The sequence below is a fragment of the Ornithorhynchus anatinus genome, chromosome 5 (genome assembly GCF_004115215.2).
Source record: "Ornithorhynchus anatinus isolate Pmale09 chromosome 5, mOrnAna1.pri.v4, whole genome shotgun sequence".
Lineage (NCBI taxonomy): Eukaryota > Metazoa > Chordata > Mammalia > Monotremata > Ornithorhynchidae > Ornithorhynchus > Ornithorhynchus anatinus.
The window spans coordinates 34,190,881-34,209,670 of NC_041732.1; the positions used below are offsets into that span (position 1 = coordinate 34,190,881).

The window sequence follows — 18,790 nt, forward strand, 5'->3', positions numbered from 1 at the left end:
CTCATAGCTCTTCTTCCACCCTAAACTGGCTAAGTCACTGGAAGCAATAGGGGCAGCCAGCAGTGGAAGTAGGGCCCCCTCCCTTAATGACTCCAAGGCCTAACCAGATCTCCTCTAGATGGTAGTTTTGTTGTAAATTTGTCTAAATTTCTAATCCAAGAGTCTTCCATAGGATTGGATCTTACCTCCCAGATCCTTCCACCAGCTCTTTCTCCTTCTCCCCTCTGTGCCATTTGCTGCTGCATGGGGAGACCTGTTAGAGTCTTTTAATTTTGAGGGGCCTGCTGCAGCAATCCCTGGGAAATTCAATCAAAAGGAGCCGTGAGAAAGCAATTTCTTAAGTGGGTGTCCAGAGCCAAAGGGCAGCCAGGAGACTGAAAGAGCTGCCGAGAGTGGTTGGAACAACGGATTTCAAGGGGATTATGGTTGGGGGAAATCTTGGGCTGTGGACCAACCCCTTTTCTGGGCCCAGGAGGGAATGGCACGAAGACCAGCTCCTTCCTGGGAGAAATCCAATGTCTTGCTTATTAAGGAGATTTTTAGAAATCACCGTGCTGGGATGGGGAGGTTTGAAGTGTGACCAGGCAGAGAGATGTACATGGGAGGTAGAGGCACCCTCGGAATTGGGCTGGGAGCAGGGGGAGCCATTATCTTTACCTCCCCACACTGCTTTTTAAGCAGGGAAGGTGTACTGAGCTGGCCCACCCCAACCTCACAGGAAGACGGGGCTTGAGGTGAGTTGAAATAAGGACTGTGCAAGGAGGGAGGGCAGAAGAGATATTTTAAAGACACAGTGATGCCCAATGGCAAACCATGTGGCAAAATAGTGGACTAATGGGAGACCATAGTGGCAGGCAGACCTACCTGGAGTCCCATACTAAGGAGAGAGTCAGCCCTCCATGAGCAGAGGTTTTGGGAAGATAGCAATAACAGGAAGTTGATTCAAAAACAATGTCAAGCAAATGCATCCAGAAAAGTATTATTTTAGGGTACACAGTGTGCAACTGTCATGCTTCCATGCTTCCATCCACACCCACACACGTGGATACAAATCTTCCCATCTCTAACTTCTTTGTTCCCCAAGGAGAAAGGGTTGATCCCAGAGAAGGGGTAACCCCCAACTGGACTCAGCCCTGCACCACCTTATGATGGCCTGGAGACAATACATCATAAAAGTCTGGGGAAGCCACATGGTCTATTCATTCAATCATTTATTGAACTCTTACTATCTGCAGAGCTCTGTACTAACTGTTTGGAAAGTACAATACAGCAAATAAAGAGAGATAATCTCTGCCTACAATAGGCTCTATATTAATACAGGTAAACAGGCATCAATATAAATAGAATTATAGATATACATATACACATAAGTGCTGTGGGGTGGGGAGAGGGGAAGAGCAAAGGGAGCGAGGCAGGGTGACGGAGAAGGGAGTGGGGGCTGAGGAAAAGTGGGGCTTAGTCTGGGAAGGCCTCTTGGAGGACATATGCCATCAGTAAGGCTTTGAAGAGGGAGAAAGTAATTGTCATCAAATTTGAGGAAGGAGTGCGTTCCAGGCCAGAAGCAAGACATGGGCTAAGGGTCAGTGGTGAGATAGGAGAGATTGAGGCACAGTGAGAAGGTTAACACCAGGGGAGTGGAGTGTGTGGGCTGGGATATAGAAGGAGACAAAGGAGGTAGGTGGGGGGGGGTGCAGGGGGGGTGCACAAGGTGATGGAGAGCTTTAAAGTCATTAGTGAGGAGTTCTTGTTTGATACAGAAATGGATGGTCTAGTGGAAAAAGCACAGGGCAGGGAGTCAGAGGATCTGACTCATGTCTGCTGTATGACCTTGGGCAAGTCACTTAATTTCTCTGTGCCTAATCTGTAAAATGTGGATTAAGACTGTAAGGCCCCATGTGGGACAGGGACATTGTCCAACTTGATTACCTTGTATCTACCCCAGGGCTTAGAACCGTGCTTGGAACATAGTATTTATCAAATATGACAGTTATTATTATTATGTATCAGGAACAGGGTGCAGAGAACATCAGAGATGCTGAACTGATTCTCTGAGAACTGGCAGAACAAGTATTCCCCCTCCCCATCCTGTTCCCAAGGCGAAATTGCCTCTTCCCACATTTTGCCCCCTGGCACCTCCATGGCACTGCTTATGTTTTCAAGTCCCTTGCCTTTCTCCCAGTGCTCATTAATCTAAACCTACATCCTGCCCTGTGGCCTCTTTAATGCCACAAAAATGTTGGGTTTTTACCAGAAAATCTGGTGCAGAGGTGACCAATCTCCTACCTGCCTCAAAGGAGCAGTGATCAGCTAGTCAGGGAGTCGGCCCAGGCTAATCTGGGAAAGAGCAGCAAGAGACCTGGAGTTTAGTACAGTATTTTGCACCCAGTGGGCATCTAATAAATAATAATAAATAGCTATGACTGGAGAAAGGTGGAAATGCTGAGCTCCCCGTGGGCAGGTCTCTGACTTCTCTTTGTCAACCTCCACTGGACTGACTCATACTGGCCACTTCTCCTGCTAAGATTGCCAGCACTCACCAAACCCCTACTGCCTCAGCAGACATTCTATGGGTAAGAATAGAGACCCTCTGTTGGGGAAGGAAACGTTAATGTTGAGAAGCCCCTGACAAAACTGGGGGACCGTTTCTAGGGGAACCGGCTCCTCTAGATAGTGGCAGGATCATACGTCAAAACCTGGGGAAACTGAGATAATACCAAAACAGACTTGTCAGGATCAATGGGAAATTGGCTAGAAGCAGCATGGCCTAGTGGAAACAACATAAATAATAATAATAATAATTCTGGTGTTCATTAAGGGCTTACTATATGCAAAACACTATAGTAAGCACTAGGTGGATACAAGCAAATTGGCTTGGATACAATCCCTGGCCCATGTGGGGTTCACAGTCTTAATCCCTGTTTTACAGGTGAGATAAATGAGGCCTAGAGAAGTGACTTTCCCAAGGTCACACATCAGACAAGTGGCGGAGCCGTGATTAGAACCCATGACCTTCTGACTCCCAGGTCCATGCTCTATCTACTATACCCTGTTGCTTCTCTATGGGCCTGGGAGTCAGAATGAACTGAGTTCTAATCCCAGCTCTGTCATTTATCTCCTGGATGACCTTGGACAAGTCACTGAACTCTTCTCTGCCTCAGTTATCTCATCTGGAAAACAGGGATTAAGATTGTAAGCACCATGTGAGATGAACCATGTTCAGCTTGATTAGCTTGTATCTTCCCCTGCGCTTAGTAAAGTACCTGAAACACAGTAAGTGCTTAACAAATGCCATATTAAATTTTTTCTAAAGTCCCTCTGAGGGAGGGGAGGAGTTGTTAGCTTATTTGCTGGTCTGAGTCTTTTCCAGAACAATCAGACTTGTGCAGTGGCAAAGATGAGGATTTTCATATAGTGAGAGACTCATTTGAATGGTTACATCATGTAACATGCCAGGGCGTACTAGACCAGCTCAGGGGATGGCATTGGCAGAGAAGGAAGGGACCAAGGGAAGGGGCTCATGTGAACCACAGGGAATAAAATGTGAGCCCAAGAGCCAGGGATGAGCTTCTTATCCCTGAGGTGGGCAAATCCTGGAGTTCACCCCCCAGGGTCTGGGTGTCGGGATCCTGGGTCTTTTAGTCTTTGGGTCTTTTGGGAGAGAGGAGTGAGGTACCCAGGCAATAAACTCAGCTCCATTCCCACAATAGATGTCAATCAATTAATCAATCAATGGTGTTTATTGTGTTCTTACTGTTACTGAGCTCTTACTGTGTGCAGAGCACTGTACTAGGCTCTTGGGAGAGCACAATATAACAGAATTGGTACACATGTTCCCTGCCAACAACTTGCTGATGGATAACTAACTGCATAACAGGGAACGGAAAGGAGTAGCATGGGGTCTCGGTTAACATCTTTGAGGTTAAGAGCTTCAAGGTCAAAGCAGTGAGGGTTGGCTGATAATTAGTGGTATTTGTTGAGCAATTACAGTGTGCAGAGTGCTGTACTAAGCGCTTGAAAGAGTACAAACCTGGAGTACAATACCTGGTCCCCATCTTCAAGGACCTCACAATCTAGTGGAAAAAATGGTTCACTAACGAGGAGCTTCCTTAGGATGTGGGGGCCCTAAAACTGCAGAGAGACCCTTGCCCAGCAAGTATCTCCTTGTTCTGTACTCCCATCAGATCCTGCTCAAAAGCCAAGCTGAGAGCTGAGAGAACTCTCTGAGAGAGACAGGGGTTGTGGGAGAGCAGACCTCTGCATTCTAGGCAGGGGAGCCAGAAACCGCTCCATCACCCCATTCCCCAGGAAATCCAAAGGAGCAACTCATCTTTGAAGTGATGCTGTGATTTTCCCATTTGCTACCTCCACTGCTGTGTCCCTGACTGATAGTCAGTGCTATCTGGCGTGAAAGAGCAGCAATCTCAGGCAGGATACAACAGCAGTCTGAATCAGTAGACTCCAAATTGGCAGCCCTTGGTGGTAGTTCCTAGGCAGACCAGGCACTGGCAAACTGCGGGGAGAACAAGCAGCTTCACCCCACGCTGCTGTGCCTCTGTAGAGCTCATATTCTTTGGTTTATCAAGTGCCGAAACACCACTTTGACACCAGACCAAGCAAACGAGGCACAGAGGAGAAAATGATTTACTTCCGTTACTGTGTGAACCCACAGCTTCTAGCTCCATCTCAGCCAGAGCTCGACTCTGGAGCCCAGTTTTGTTAAATGTGTATGATGTCACGAATTTGCCAGCTGTTTCCCTTAAATGGCTGCTATGATGGTGAGAAGGATGTTTGCAAAAAGCGTGAAATCCCCCAGCAGTGAAACACAACTTGGGTGCATTTCCAAGATGTTCACTGCCTTCTGTATTTAATAAATGATCAATCACAATTATTAATAAGAATATTAATGCCAGGAGCACTCAAACTATCCCAAAAACAGTGATCTGGGCTTGTAACAAAGCCCTGATTTCTTTGAATTGGAAGCGATTAACAGGGTGGCTTGTTTTTATGTGTGGGTTGTGAAGGTGTTTTTGTGTGAGCTGGCTCCAGAGAAATTGAGGCTGAAAACCTCAGACTTCCTCTATTATTTTTGTTTTAAATATTTTATTGAGATAATAAAGTCCACCTCATAAATCTGAAACCAGAACAAAGTGTTTGGAAAACACATAAAATAATACGGTTCTGGAAACCCCAGTGTGTCCTTAAAAATGGATTTCACTCTTGCCATCTATTTCAAACTGCCATCACAGAGAAAGGGCAGGGGGACTTTCAGAGAGGAGCCCTCAGTAAATTAAATAAAAAACATAAAGTCAAGAGGTGTCTGGAAGCGAGGTGGGGTAAGGAAAAGTGGGGAGGGGGTGAGGGGAAAGTGGGCAGGGTTAATTGGGGCAGAGTTGCAAAAACCACAGTGGTTAATACCTGAAGGTGTAATGTCTTAAAAATACATATACAGGTAAGAGCTTATGAAGGAATAATAAATAATGGGGTTTGGGAAAGATTCCTCCAGTTTTTAATGTTTTAGGGACTTGGCTGTGCTTTTACGAAGCTCCCATTTCATGCTTCAATTCAATATGGTTTAAATTGTGTTTGTTCTGCCTTCCCTTTTTCCTCTCCTTTTTAATCTCCCCTTGCTCTACCCATTGCCTTTCTAGGATTCCCCTTGGGTAGAGAAGGGGTTTATTTTTCTGGTGGAAATTAATATTTTTTCCCTTCCCCTTGTCTCTTGATCACGAACCCCCCACTGAATAATCCAGAAGCAACATGCATTTCTGCCATTAATAATGGATGGGTGTTTCTGCTCTCAGCCATCCTTGGCTGGGCCTGGAAGCCCATGGGGCTTGGTGAAGGCAGAGGGCAAGGGGAGTACATTCTGTCCTGCCTGACATACTCGTGCCAGAATCCCCAGGCCCAAGTGTGTTTAGGATTGGAGGAATTCATTGGCTGGGTCAATCTGCTGGGTGATCTGAAGGGCGAACATGATGTGATCATTTCTGATTACAGGTTCACAGTGCCCTAGACAATGGGCAGCCTGACTCTTGTTTTGTTTGAAAATAATCAAAATGGCTTAGAAAATGAAGCACCATGGTTCCAAAGCACTCTTTTTGCTGCATACCTTCCTATCCCTGATGGAGATGAGGGTGAGGAGGTTTAATTCAAGGGGAAGACGAAAAGACTCCCTCCACCCAAAATAAATGGAGCCAAGGGCAGGTCAGGGTAGGAGGTGGAGAGTGCTGAGTTTATCACCACTGCCGTCTAAGTATTTGAAGAGCCCACTTTGTGCTAGGTACTTGGGGACTTACAGAGAAAACAGGATTTAGACTTTCTGAGCTTGCAATCTTAGAGATGTGATAGAATAACCCAAACTTGAACAAAACCTAAGCTGGAAAAAGAAACACCTCAAGTGCACAAAACTTGAAAGCATCCAAATCGCATTCCATACACCTGCTTTACAATGACATGGGTGATCTTCCAGGATTAAGGGCTAAGGATGGGCAGGAGAGTCTTAAGGTTTATCTGGGAAGGCTTCACCGAGGCAGTGGGAGGTCAGAACTCCTTCTCAACCCTCCTTCCTTCTCAGTGGTGGGCCCGTCAGTGAGCACTGGTAATGGAGTTTTATTGCTATTCACCCTCCTGAGGTGAGAGTATTGTCGAGGCTTTTTAGTTCCTTGCTAATTATTTTTATTAATGTATTTTTGGTAAGCACAGAGCAGCAGAGATGTACTGGATATTAATTTGAGCTTTTTATCACTATTAAATTGGTGCTCGGGTGCCCGTTTGGATTCTCTAATTGGTTGACCACAAATTGAAGACTAGAATCCAATTCTACCCTGATGGGGAAGATTTTCCCAGGAGATGGAGATGGTTGATGAGGTTTTAGGAGGAGGAAGCAGTGGGGTTGGGAGGATGTATAGTGAGGAGTTACAATAGGAGGGATGGTAACACGGCCTTGCTAACACAGAGCTGTGGTCTGGAGGTGGGAACGGTGTTCTTGGATGTGGGTCTCCTAAATCTGGAACTTTGTGAGTAGAGTCCCAAATAAAGTGGAGCCAGTGACCATCTTGAGAGAGATGACACTGTTTGAGGAGAGACACAGACTGACTTTAGCGAGGCCTCCCTCCTCGTTCCCCTCATCTTGTAGCCCATAGTCTTTGGCCAAAGATAGAAAAGAGGAATGTGGAGTCCTTGAAGTGGGAGTCTGACTTCTGCCCAGATGAAGCAAGCCTAAGGAAGGTTAAATGGGGAAACTAAAGGTTCGTCTTCCCCACAGGTCTGACATTTCCAAGATTCCCCTATCAGAACCTCCCCGGCTGCTACACTGAACCAACTCCTACCTCCCCTTGGAGATCCAATTCCTCCCTTTGTCTCTTCCCCCTCATCCTGGTCCATTTCAGCCTTTCATAAGAATAGCAGTGAAACTGGGCCCGGGGGTCATAATTAAACCCCTCGGGTGGCTGAAATGATCTTCCTCAGCCTGAGGGGGCTGGATAATAATAATAATAACAATAATAATACTTGTGGTACTTGTTAAGCTCTTACTATGTGCTAAGCAGTGGGGTACGTACAAGTCAATCAAGTTGGACATAGTCCTTGGCCCACTTGGGGCTCACAGTCTAATAATAATAATGGAATTAGTTAAGCGCTACTATGTTCTAATCACTGGGGGAATTCAAGGTAATCAGGTTGTCCCATGTGGGGCTCACAGTCTTAATTCCCATTTTTCAGGTGAGGTAACTGAGGCCCAGAAAAGTTAAGTGATTTGCCCAAGATCACACAACAGACAAGTGGCCAAGTCGGGATTAGAACCCATGACCTTCTGACTCCCAGGCCCTTGCTCTATCCACTAAGCCATGCTGTTTCCCTGAGTGGAATTAATTTCCATTTTACAGATGAGGAAACTGAAGCAGAGAGAAGTGAAATGAATTTCCCAAGGAGAAATCCCTGGAAGAGCAGGGATTAGAATCCACATCCCCTGACTCCCAGGACCATGTTCTTACCATTAGGCCACGAAGCCACGATGTCTTGGCAGAGCTGACACGAGTGGGACTACCTGGGAGGGGGACTCAGGAAGAGGACTCGCTGTGTCTTCTGAAGGAGAAAGTTCTAAGGGTTGAGCTGAGAAGGAGGTCGAAGGAGAGTCAAAATGTGGCCTTGTTTTTCCCTGATGAGCGGAGGAGGGCAAAAGAAAAAGGAATAAGTGAAGGCAGTTGAGAATCTTCTGGGGCACACATGCGCACACACCAACATACACACGTGCGACCTAGTGGTAAGAGCATGGGTCTGGGGGTCAGAGGTCTTGGATTCTAATCCCAGCCTCCCCCCATCTCCTGTGTGTCCTTGGGCAAGTCACTTAACTTCTCTGTGCCTCAGTTACCTCTGCTGTAAAATGAGAATTAAAGCTGTGAGCCCCATGAGGGACATGGGCAGTGTTCAACCTGATTAGCTTGCATCTCCGCCTGTGTTTAATAAAGAACCTGGCACATAGTAAATGCCTAACCAACATCGTAAAGCAACCCACACATATATACATACACATATGCACACACAAACACACAAATGCACGCATCCATACAGCCTTCAGAAAAGAAACAGCCAACATGGCACTTTGTGGCAATGTTCTTTTCATTGATTTCTGACAAATGCATAAATAATAAAATAGTAATCAAATCCCCTTTACAGTTCACCTGCTGACACAGAATGACTCATCTTAGTAATTCCCTTTCCATTTCCTGTGCGGCCCCATATATCAAGGAATAGATTAAGCGTCCTTATCGGCCACTCGGAACACTTACGCAGCCTAGAAATCAAACATCCTGGGATTTCAGGGCTCACCAAAAGGACATTTTTCTCACTGGGATTAGCTGGAAGTCAACATGCATTTGTGAGACTTAAATAGTTAAAAAAATATGTTTGATAGATGGTGGACTGCCCTCCATCTCCCAATCTCTTTCCTCCCCTAAAGCATAAAGGGACTATAAGATCCAGATGGGTTTTGAGCTTTGAAAAGATGAATGAAAACATCAGTTTGAGTTAAGTAGTGCTATATCCAAAGTTTGGTTTTTTTAATGGTATTTTTTATTAATAATAATAATAATGGTATTTGTTAAGCACTCATTAAGTGCTAGGCCTGTATTAAGCCCAGGGGTAGATTCATTCCATTCATTCAATCGCATTTATTGAGAGCTCACTGTGTGCAGAGCACTGTACCAAGCACTTGAGAGAGTACTAGGGAACAATAAGCAGATACACAAGCTAGTCAAGTTGGACACAGTCCAGGTCGGACACAGTCCTCGTGTTGAAACCTTTTGGGTATTGAAACCTCCGGGACTGAGTAAGGATTCAAGTAGGGTGGGAGGTAATTGGAAAGTCACCAACCTTACTCTCTTCCTTTCCTTGCTCCTGGGATAGATTCTTGCCTTCCCCTAGCTGTCCTTTGATCCCGACTTCAACTACTGGAATTTCAGAAGTCAGCCCTTTGTTGGCATCCCCCTCTATGGAACACCAGACCCTCGGTGATCGCCAGGGTGAGGATATTCTTTCTAAAGCATTCTGGGGTTTTGCCATCATTCCTAGTACTTCTTCTTCCCAACCACTTTCTAAGAGAGGAAGAAAAATCAGTTCACCAACCTCCAAAAGCCCAGACAAATTGTGGGATGGCTCAGAGGGAGAAGGTAAAATCCTAGAGCCTCCTATGTGGACTGTGAGCCCCTTGTCAGGCAGGAACTCTGTCCAACCTTATTAACTTGTATCTAATCCATTGCTCAGAAAGGTGCTTTATACATGTCTTGTCCTTATGCCATCTTGTCATCTCCAACCCACAGTTACTCCATGAACACATCTCTCTCAGAATGCCCCACTTACCTCTGCAATCGTTCCGGTAGTGTTTCCCTAGAGCCTTACTGATAAAAATAGGGAAGTGGTTTACCATCACCTTCTTCCACACAGTAAAGTTAACTCTCAACCCTCCACTCTCTCCCATGCCACTGCTGCCCAGCACAGGTGAGTTTTGATTTGTAGCAGATTATTTTGATTTGTAGCAGATTACCTTCCTCTCTCTAGCCACTGCCCAAGCTAGGGATGGAATGGGTATGCCTCTGCTTGACTCTCCCTCCCATAGCGGAGGCTGGTAGTGTACTGGAAACTCTCGAGATGCAATCCGGAGAGGGCTGTTTGACACATAGTAAGCACTTCACAAATACAACAAAAACCACAATGATAAATAATGATGATAACAGTAATAATCCTATAGCTTTCTCTAGCTACTGGCTTTAACATCCTTCCCACCAGCCCTTGTCAGAACTGCAAACAAGCAGCAGAACTGGGGGTGATTTCAATCACAATTTAATAACACACCCCAAGCTAATCTGATTCTCTGGCTGTTCCCATTTAACAGATGTAGAAATTAAGATCCAGAGGAATGAGATCAATGGTGGAAGGGGGATAAGGATTTCATACTTAAGTCCCCGGTCGTTTCCCGTAGGATCACCAGACATCAGGCTCCCTGGATTACATGTAGTTACTAGTGTTCCCATGTTCCCATTACTGTTTCCACTACACCTTGTGTCATAACCAGATGCTGACAAGCGTCCTTTTCTGATACCCCTTGTTCTCTCCTCTTTGCTAACTTGCAAAATGGATGTTTTTATTTTTATGGCATTTTTTAAGCACTTACTACATGCCAGACACTGAACAAAGCTCTAGGGTAGATACAAGTTAATCAGGTTGGACACCATCCCTGTCCCACATGGGGCTCACACTCTTAATCCCCATTTTACAGATGTAGTAACTAACAGAGAAGTTAAGTGACTTGCACAGCAGATAGGTGGGCAGAGGTGGGATTAGAACCCAGGTCCTCTGACTTGCAGGCCTGTGATCTATCCACGAAGTCACACTTCTTGTGCTGCTTGATCAGATAGAATCCAGTGGCTGAAATTTACCCTCAGATATCTCTGTGAACAGGCTGAGAGATGAAATTGGATTCTAAACCATCACTGCACCAGTTACCCCTCCTTTTGAGGTCTGAGTCTCCCCCACATATACCTGTAAAGCAAGGGGAATGATTCCTGTTTTCTCTGTCTCTTAGAGTTGGGAATTAGGAGGAGGAGATGGAGGGGGGTGGGGAGAACAATGTGTGAAGATGAATGAGATTTCAATAAAATCCTGGGCAGCAGTTTAATTTCTGTGGATATTCATATCCAAGATCGTTATTATTTCAAAAACAAGTGAAGCAGTCCCTAGGTCTGTTGTGTGAGAAGGTCAGGGAAATGTCGCAGTGTACTGGGCTTGGAGTTTCTCCAAGAAAGGAAAGGTTTGGTTTCTCTTTTCTTTTATCTCTTTTTTAGCCCCTAGTGGGACTTCTCTTTCCTCTTTTAGCCACAGCGCCTGCTCAACAGCGCCAGTTCAATCTCCCTGCATCTATTCCTGTCACCATAAAACCTCCCCAGGTTGGAGGCAGTCATATGGATGTCACTGAAGACTCTGGAGAAACCTGATGGGGGACCAGCCGCCTGGGGCAGAGCGCAGCACCACCCACATCTCACAACTTGTGGGCCTCCCATGGTAGTGATTTCCATGCAGCTGGAGGGGGTAGAGAGGAGAGGCAGAGAGGTCAAACTACGACGCTGGCAAGAGTAAAGGTAATTGAACATGCTCCAGAGATAAACCAGTGCCTTCTTCAGGGGGAGGGAGAGCTGGGCCTTAGCAAACAGCAGCCTTCGAAAAAGGCTTAGGGCCTTTCTGGTTGGGAAAGGGACTTGGTCAATAAATCATTCAATCAATCAATGCTATTTACTGAGTGATTTCTGTGTCCAGAGCACTAAACTTAGTGCTTGGGAGAGTACAGTAGCATTGTTAGACACAATCCCTGCCCTCAAGGAATTCTACCAGGGAAAGTGTTCTTATGGAAGACATCTCAGCCTTTCCTGAATCACCTGCCTCTGCCCATTCACGGACCCAGGGTGCGTTCACCAGACTGAATCTGCAAGGAACAAGGGGGCACTGAAAAACGAGGGGGCCTGTAATAAAAAAGAGAAGAGCCCTGACTGAGTGAAGAAAGCTGTATTCTGATTTTTCTTTGCCCCACGAGTGTGACTTTAGACAAGTCTGTTGTTCCCTTCTCTGCCTTTCAGTTCCCGCTCCTGAGGCATGGACATTATCAATCAATCAACCAATTAATCAATGCTATTTACTGAGTGCTTACTGTGTGCAGAACACTGTACTAAGTGCTTGAGAGACAACACTATAACTGAGTTGGTAGGCATTTTCCCTGCCCACAACAAGCTTACAGACTAGATGGGGAGACAGATGTTAATATAAATAAACTATGGATATGTATGTAAGTGCTGTGGGGCTGAGGGTGAGGAGAATAGCAAGTGCCCAAAGGGAGAAGATCCAAGTGCACAGAAAGGAATTCAGGGAAAGAGGGCTTAATGGAGGAAGGCCACTTGGAGGAGATGTGACTTTCATAAGGCTTTAAAGGTGGGGAAAGTGGTAGACTGGCACATATGGCACCAACATGGAGTCAGTAGTGAGAGAGATGAGACTGAGGAACAGTGATCAAGCTGTTGATAGAGAAGTGAAGTGTGAGGGCTAAGCTGTAGTCAATCAGTGAGATAAGGTGTTGGGGGTGTGGTGATCGAGTGCCTTAAAAGCTATAGTAAGGAGTTTCTGTTGATGTCAAGATGATGAAGGTTCTTGAGGAGTGGGGAGAGGAGACCGAACAGTGTTTTAGAAAAATGATCCAGGCAGCAAAGTGAAATGTGGAGTGGGGGGGAGATGGGAGGCAGAGAGGACAGTGAGGAGGTAAGGCCCAGTGGAAAGAGCATGGGCCTGGGAGTCAGAGGATCTGGGTTCTTTTCCCAGCTCTAACACTTATTAGTAGTAATAATAATAATAATAATAACAGCTGTAGTATTTGTTAAGCACTTACTATTTACCAGGCACTGTACTAAGAGCTGGGGTGGATATAACTAAGTCGGGCTGGACAAAATCCCTGTCCCACATGAGTCTCACAGTCGCAACATTTGTCTGCTTTGTGTCCTTGGGCAAGACAACTTCTCTCTGCCTTAGTTACTTCATATGTAAAATATAAGAACTGAACCTTGAGAGTCTACATTAGTTAGTGGGTGGGAAGCAGAGAAATAACCTGCAAAAGGACTGAGATGGAACAATCAGAAAGTAGGAGGAGACTCAGGAGAGGATAGTGTCAATGAAGTTAATGCTGGTTAAAGTTTCAAGGAGAAATGGGTGGTCTACAGTGTTGAAGACAACTGAGTGGTCTAGGAGATTTAGGATAGAATAGAGAACATCTTATTTGGCGACATCTTATTTGCCCAAAATGGCTCAATATCAAATTAGATCGGAGTATCTGATGCTATTTACAATGTGCTCTACACATGGTAAGTCCTCAATAAATCCAATTATGTGACCAGATGACAGGTTTCCAGATAGACCAGCAGCTCCCAACAGGAACCAGAAGTTCAACTCCCAGCTGCTTTCATTCATTCATTCATTCATTCATTCATTCAATCATATTTATTGAGAGCTTACCTTGTGTGAAGCACTATACTCAGCACTTGGAAGAGTACAATATAACAATATGCTTGTTGTGGTCATGGAATGTGTCTATTTTTGGCTCTGTTGTACACTCCCAAGCACTGAGCACAGTGTTCTGCACGTAATAAGCACTCAGTAAATAAGATTTAATGAATGAATTACACATTCCCCTATTAACAGACTCTGCCACTACTTCCACGGCTGAGGGTTTCTCTTTCACCACCCTGGTCAGAATGAAATCCTAATGGGTTCCTAGCTTAGGCCTTAAAATGGTGGCACAAAATCCTCAGAAATGTGATGGTCCCAAATGATGTGAGGAATGTCATCCCCTTAGAACTTCATGGGAGAAAGGGAGCCTATGAAGTCAACACAATTTACTATGTCCATCGATGAGGATCGTACTAATAGCGATTGTTATTACCCTAATTTAATCTGGCAATTCAAGGGCAGAGCTGGGAATTTGACTTGGGATTCCTGACTCCCATATGCCTTGTTCTAGCCATCAGACCATGTTCTCTTTTATTAATGAAATGTTATTGTTATTTTCCACTCCGATGAGCCCATTGATGGCTGGTGACTTTGCAGTCTTCTGCAAGCCTCGCCGCCTGGGTTGCAGGAAGAGCATGAGCGGGTAATTAATAAATATACAGTGCAGGCATCTTCCCGGTGTGCAGTCTCTTTGGTATGAATATGCATCGGCGGGTTGGCAGAACATGAAACGATATGACAATGCGGGTGGCCAGAAGCTGGGGGAGGCAGGCTGTTCACTGGGGATTATCATTAAAAACCGCTTGGTTCATTTTGGGGCTGGGTCCCGCACACTCTGCTCCTCTGGTGCCAGTTTACTCACTGTGCCCCGTATCTCATCTATTTCACCACGGACCCTTTTCCCACATCCTCCCCCTAGCCTGGAACTCTCTCCCACTTCATATATGCCAGACCACCACTCTCTCCACCTTCAAAGCACAATTAAGGTCACATCTTCTCCAAGAGGTCTTCCCTGTATAAGCCCTCTTTTCCCTGACTTACTCTCCCTTCTGTGTCATCTCTGCACTTGGATCCATGATCTTTGGACATTTGATATTCACCCCTCACCGAACCCCAGAGCCTTTATGTACATATCTTTAAATTATTTATTATATACTATTTATTCATATTAATGCCTGCTTCCCCCTCTAGAATGTAAGCTCATTATGGGCAGGGAACATGTCTGCTAATTTCTCTTGTATTGTGCTCTCCCAGGCACTTAGTATAGTGCTCTGCACATAGTAAGCACTCAGTAAATACCATTGATTGATTTGAACTAAGAAGAACTTCTTTCATCAGCTGTGCAATCTCTGGCAAAATACAAGTTGTCAGATGTGAACATCACTACACCCCCCCACGCTTCACATCGGTGCCCCCATGAGCTTTTTGACAACTTAAATTATCGTTTCAGTACTTTAAAGGTAGGGGTAGGGTGGTGGGAAGAGGGTTATTTGTTAACTCTGGAGTTTTGTTTATCCCTATTTGTTCTTTTCCTCTGCTCTCTGCCTTGGCAGCGCCTGGCTCCAGAGGTAGAGGAGAGAGACCTAGAGCTGGAGCTGGGGTGGGAAGCCTGAGCGAGGATCTCCTTCCTCAATCTCACTTTCATTCCCTCAGTCTTCTGCCTCACACCCTTCTTTGGGACTCAGGTCTGGGATGACCCTCCAGGGAAGCCCTTCTGGAAGAGCTGCCGGGAGTTGGTCAGTCAGTCAATCATATTTATTGAGCGCTTACTATGCAGTGCACTGTACTAAGTGCTTGGGAGATTACAATATAGCAATAATAATAATTGTGGTATTTGTTAAGCACTTACTATGTGCCAAGCACTGTTCTAAGTGCTTGGGATAGATATTAGGAAATCAGGTTGTCCCATGTGGGGCTCACAGACTTAACCTCCATTTTACAGATGAGGTAACTGAGGCACAGAGAAGTTACGTGACTTGCCCAAAGTCACACTGCTAAGTGGCAGAGCTGGGATTAGAACCCATGACCTCTGACTCCCAAGCCTGTGCTCTTTCCACTAAGCCACGCTGCTTCTCTACACAGACACATTCCTTGCCCTGTATCACGATAGGGGTGGGATGATGATGATGATCACCAAGATGATGCAGCATCCTACCAGAAATGATGGGACATGATCCAGTCCAGTCCCAAAGACTTGGGGATGGAGGATCTCCTCAGAGGACCTGTACACAGCCCAAGTGGTTTTCATGGCACCCCTTGCTCTCTCTTGTCCAGCGCTTAGAATAGAGCTTGGCGCATAGTTAGTGCTTAACAAATACCATCATCATCATCATTTTCCTGGCCGGTCGATCAAGGGGGTCAATCAATCGTATTTATGGAGACCTTACTGTGTGCAGAGCAATGTAATCTAACAGCTTGGGGGAGTATAGTATAATGGAGTTGGTAGATACATGCCCTGTCCGCAATGAGCTTACAGCCTAGGAGGGGAGACAGACATTAATATAAATTAATTATGGATATATATGTATAAGTGCTGAGGGACTGAGGGAGGGATGAATAAAGGGTGCAAATCCAGGTGCAAGGGCAAGTTCAAGCAGAAGTGGCCTTCCCATCTAGTGGGGCTAGTGGGTGGCTCAGTGGAAAGAGCATGGGCTTTGGAGTCAGGGCTCATGAGTTCTAATCCCAGCTCTGCCACTTGTCGGCTGTGTGACTGTGGGCAAGTCACTTAACTTCTCTGTGCCTCAGTTCCCTCATCTGTAAAATGGGGATTAAGACTGTGAGCCCCACATGGGACAACCTGATTCCCCTATGTCTACCCCAGCGCTTAGAACAGTGCTCGGCACATAGTAAGCGCTTAACAAATACCAACATTATTATTATTATTAGATAGCAGCCCTGAAACCTTGCAGGGATGGGCAAAACGTCAAATGACGCAGGCCCCATGGTGGTGCTTCCAGGGGCAATACATTAGTAATAACTGTGGCATTTGTTAAGCGATTACTATATGCCAGGCACTGTTCTAGGCGCTGGGTTAGATACAAGCTAATCAGGTTGGACACAGTCCCTGTCCTATTTGGGGCTCACAGCCTCAATCCCCATTTGAAGAATTGGGGTGTTTTTTTGGAGCAGGGAAAATTAAGTTTGCCTCATGGGCTCAAGGACCTCAAGCTCTGTTAGGGATTCTGGCTGTGTTTGGTTTTCTGGGACAATTGCATTTTTAACCCCAGAATGGAGTGATGCATGAGGAACTTCGGATACAAGGAGATCTGGCCCCAGGGGACCTTGGAAAACACATTCCTGTTACTAGGCCTTGATTTACTCACTAGAACAGTGGGGAAGGTTGGACTGCTGCCGCCCAAAGCTTCAGCATTGGAAGCACTAGCCTCCAGTTCCTTGGTCAGGGATATTTTGGAGCAGCTTCATTCCCCCGCTCCAGTTCTCCAGGTGAGTTTTTCTCACCAACTTCTTCATCTTCCTCCCCCAACCCAAGATAAGTACCCAAGGAGGTAGCATTTTGGGACTTTCCTCCACTTGAAAGAACTGTCATTCAGTAAGCCATTTGTATTTAATGAGCACTTAGTGCGCAAAGCACTGTACTAAGTGCTTAGGGGAGTACAATAGAACAATATATCAGACACATTCCCTGCCCACAGCGAGCTTGCAGAGTAGAGGGGAAGGCAGAGTAAATAAATAAAATTACAGATATGTACATAGGGTTGTGGAGCTGAAGGGGGGAATGAGCAAGTCAGGACAATGCAGAAGGGAATGGCAAAAGAGGAAAGGAGGGCTTAGTTAGGGAAGGCCTCTAGGTGAAGATCTGCCTTCAATAAGGCTTTGAAGATGGGGAGAGTAATTGTCTGTCGGATACAAAGAGTGAGGGCATTCCAGGACAGAGGCAGGACGTGGCTGAGAGGTCAGCAGTGAGATAGATAATATCGAGGTACAGTGAACAGGTTAGCATTAGAGGAGCAAAGTGTGTGGGTTGGGTTGTAATAGAAGAGTAGTGAGGTGAGGTAGGAGGGGCCAAAGTGATTGAGGATTTTAAAGCCATTGGTGAGGAGTTTCTCTTTGATGCAGAGATGAAGTACCTGCCATACTGAGTGCTTGGCAAAGTACAACAGAATTAATAGATAAAATCCAGGCCCTCAAGAAGCCTACAATCTAATCCATCTGTCAGAGAACAGCCTCTCTCCCTGCATTTAACTCGCTTCCCTGCCACCTGGGTTCTTATATCTAGGAGAAGACATCCAGAGAGGAAGAAACAGCAATAATAGATACACATGAAGCCTTCTTTTCAAGCATCCCAATTTAAGGGGACAAGCCAGGGGCTTGCTGTTTAGGTTGGAGACAGTCTTTAGGAAGAATTGACTAACACACTGTGATTTGGCAAGAACCTCCAGAAAATTATCTTGTTTCATTTTTAAAAAGGGCTCTTTTTGAGGAAGCCCGTGGTGTTGGTCCCTCAGGCAATGACTCCACTGGTCCCTACATGGCCTTGTGATATAGTGGATAGTTAGAGCACTGGCCTGGAAATGGGGGGACCTGGGTTCTAATCCTGGCTTTGCCACTAGCCTGCAGTGTGACCTTGCCTGCAGGTCACTTAACCTCTCTGTGCCTAAATTTCCTCACCTATAAATTGGGAATGAAATACCTTTTCTCCCTCCCCTTCAAAAAGTGAACCCCATGTGGGACAGGGACTATGTCCAACCTGATTATCTTGTACCTACCCCAGTGTTCAATGTGGTACTTAGCCCATAGTGAGTACTTAACAAATACTTAAGTTGTGGTTATTACTATTATTATTACTATTATCATTATTTTAAGCAAGAAAGAGATCCATAGGATTAAGAAGACCAACATCAAACTTTAGTGAAGCAGAAAGTGTATTCAAAGATGATGGGAAAGCAGTGCATTTCTGCATTTCTTCAACAGGATGTTATCATTATTATTATCATCATATTTGTTAAGCACTTACTATGTGTCAAACACTGTGCTAAGTGCTGGGGTGGATGCAAGCTAATCAGATTGGACACAATCCCTGTCCCATGTGGGGCTCACAGTCTAAGTAGGAGTCTAAGCTGAGGTTGTCTTCTCTAGGAGGGTTGTCTGGATGGCTTTATTAGCTTATCCATGGTGTGAAGGCAGTGGACGCAGCAGCTGTTCAGGGAGGACTGCTCAGGGAAGATGGAATGAAATGCAATCCGATCTACAGGGCTCAAAAGACTTGGGGAAAGGAAGTGTGTTTCCAATCAAG

At 45.5% G+C, this 18,790-nt stretch overlaps 1 long non-coding RNA gene and 1 other non-coding gene across 2 annotated transcripts in view; one reads left to right on the forward strand and one right to left on the reverse strand.

The window, feature by feature from the left end:
• LOC114812252 overlaps positions 1 to 11,747 on the forward strand; it is a 94,401-nt gene extending 82,654 nt beyond the window's left edge. Inside the window, exons 4-5 of the long non-coding RNA XR_003759911.1 lie at positions 9,403 to 9,518; positions 11,368 to 11,747. This is a non-coding gene — a long non-coding RNA (uncharacterized LOC114812252). The remainder of the gene's footprint in view (positions 1 to 9,402; positions 9,519 to 11,367) is intronic.
• Positions 10,024 to 10,161, reverse strand: LOC114812728. Its single transcript, XR_003760379.1, has one exon. It is a non-coding gene; the product is annotated as a small nucleolar RNA SNORA7 (small nucleolar RNA).
• Positions 11,748 to 18,790: the final 7,043 nt, after the last annotated feature.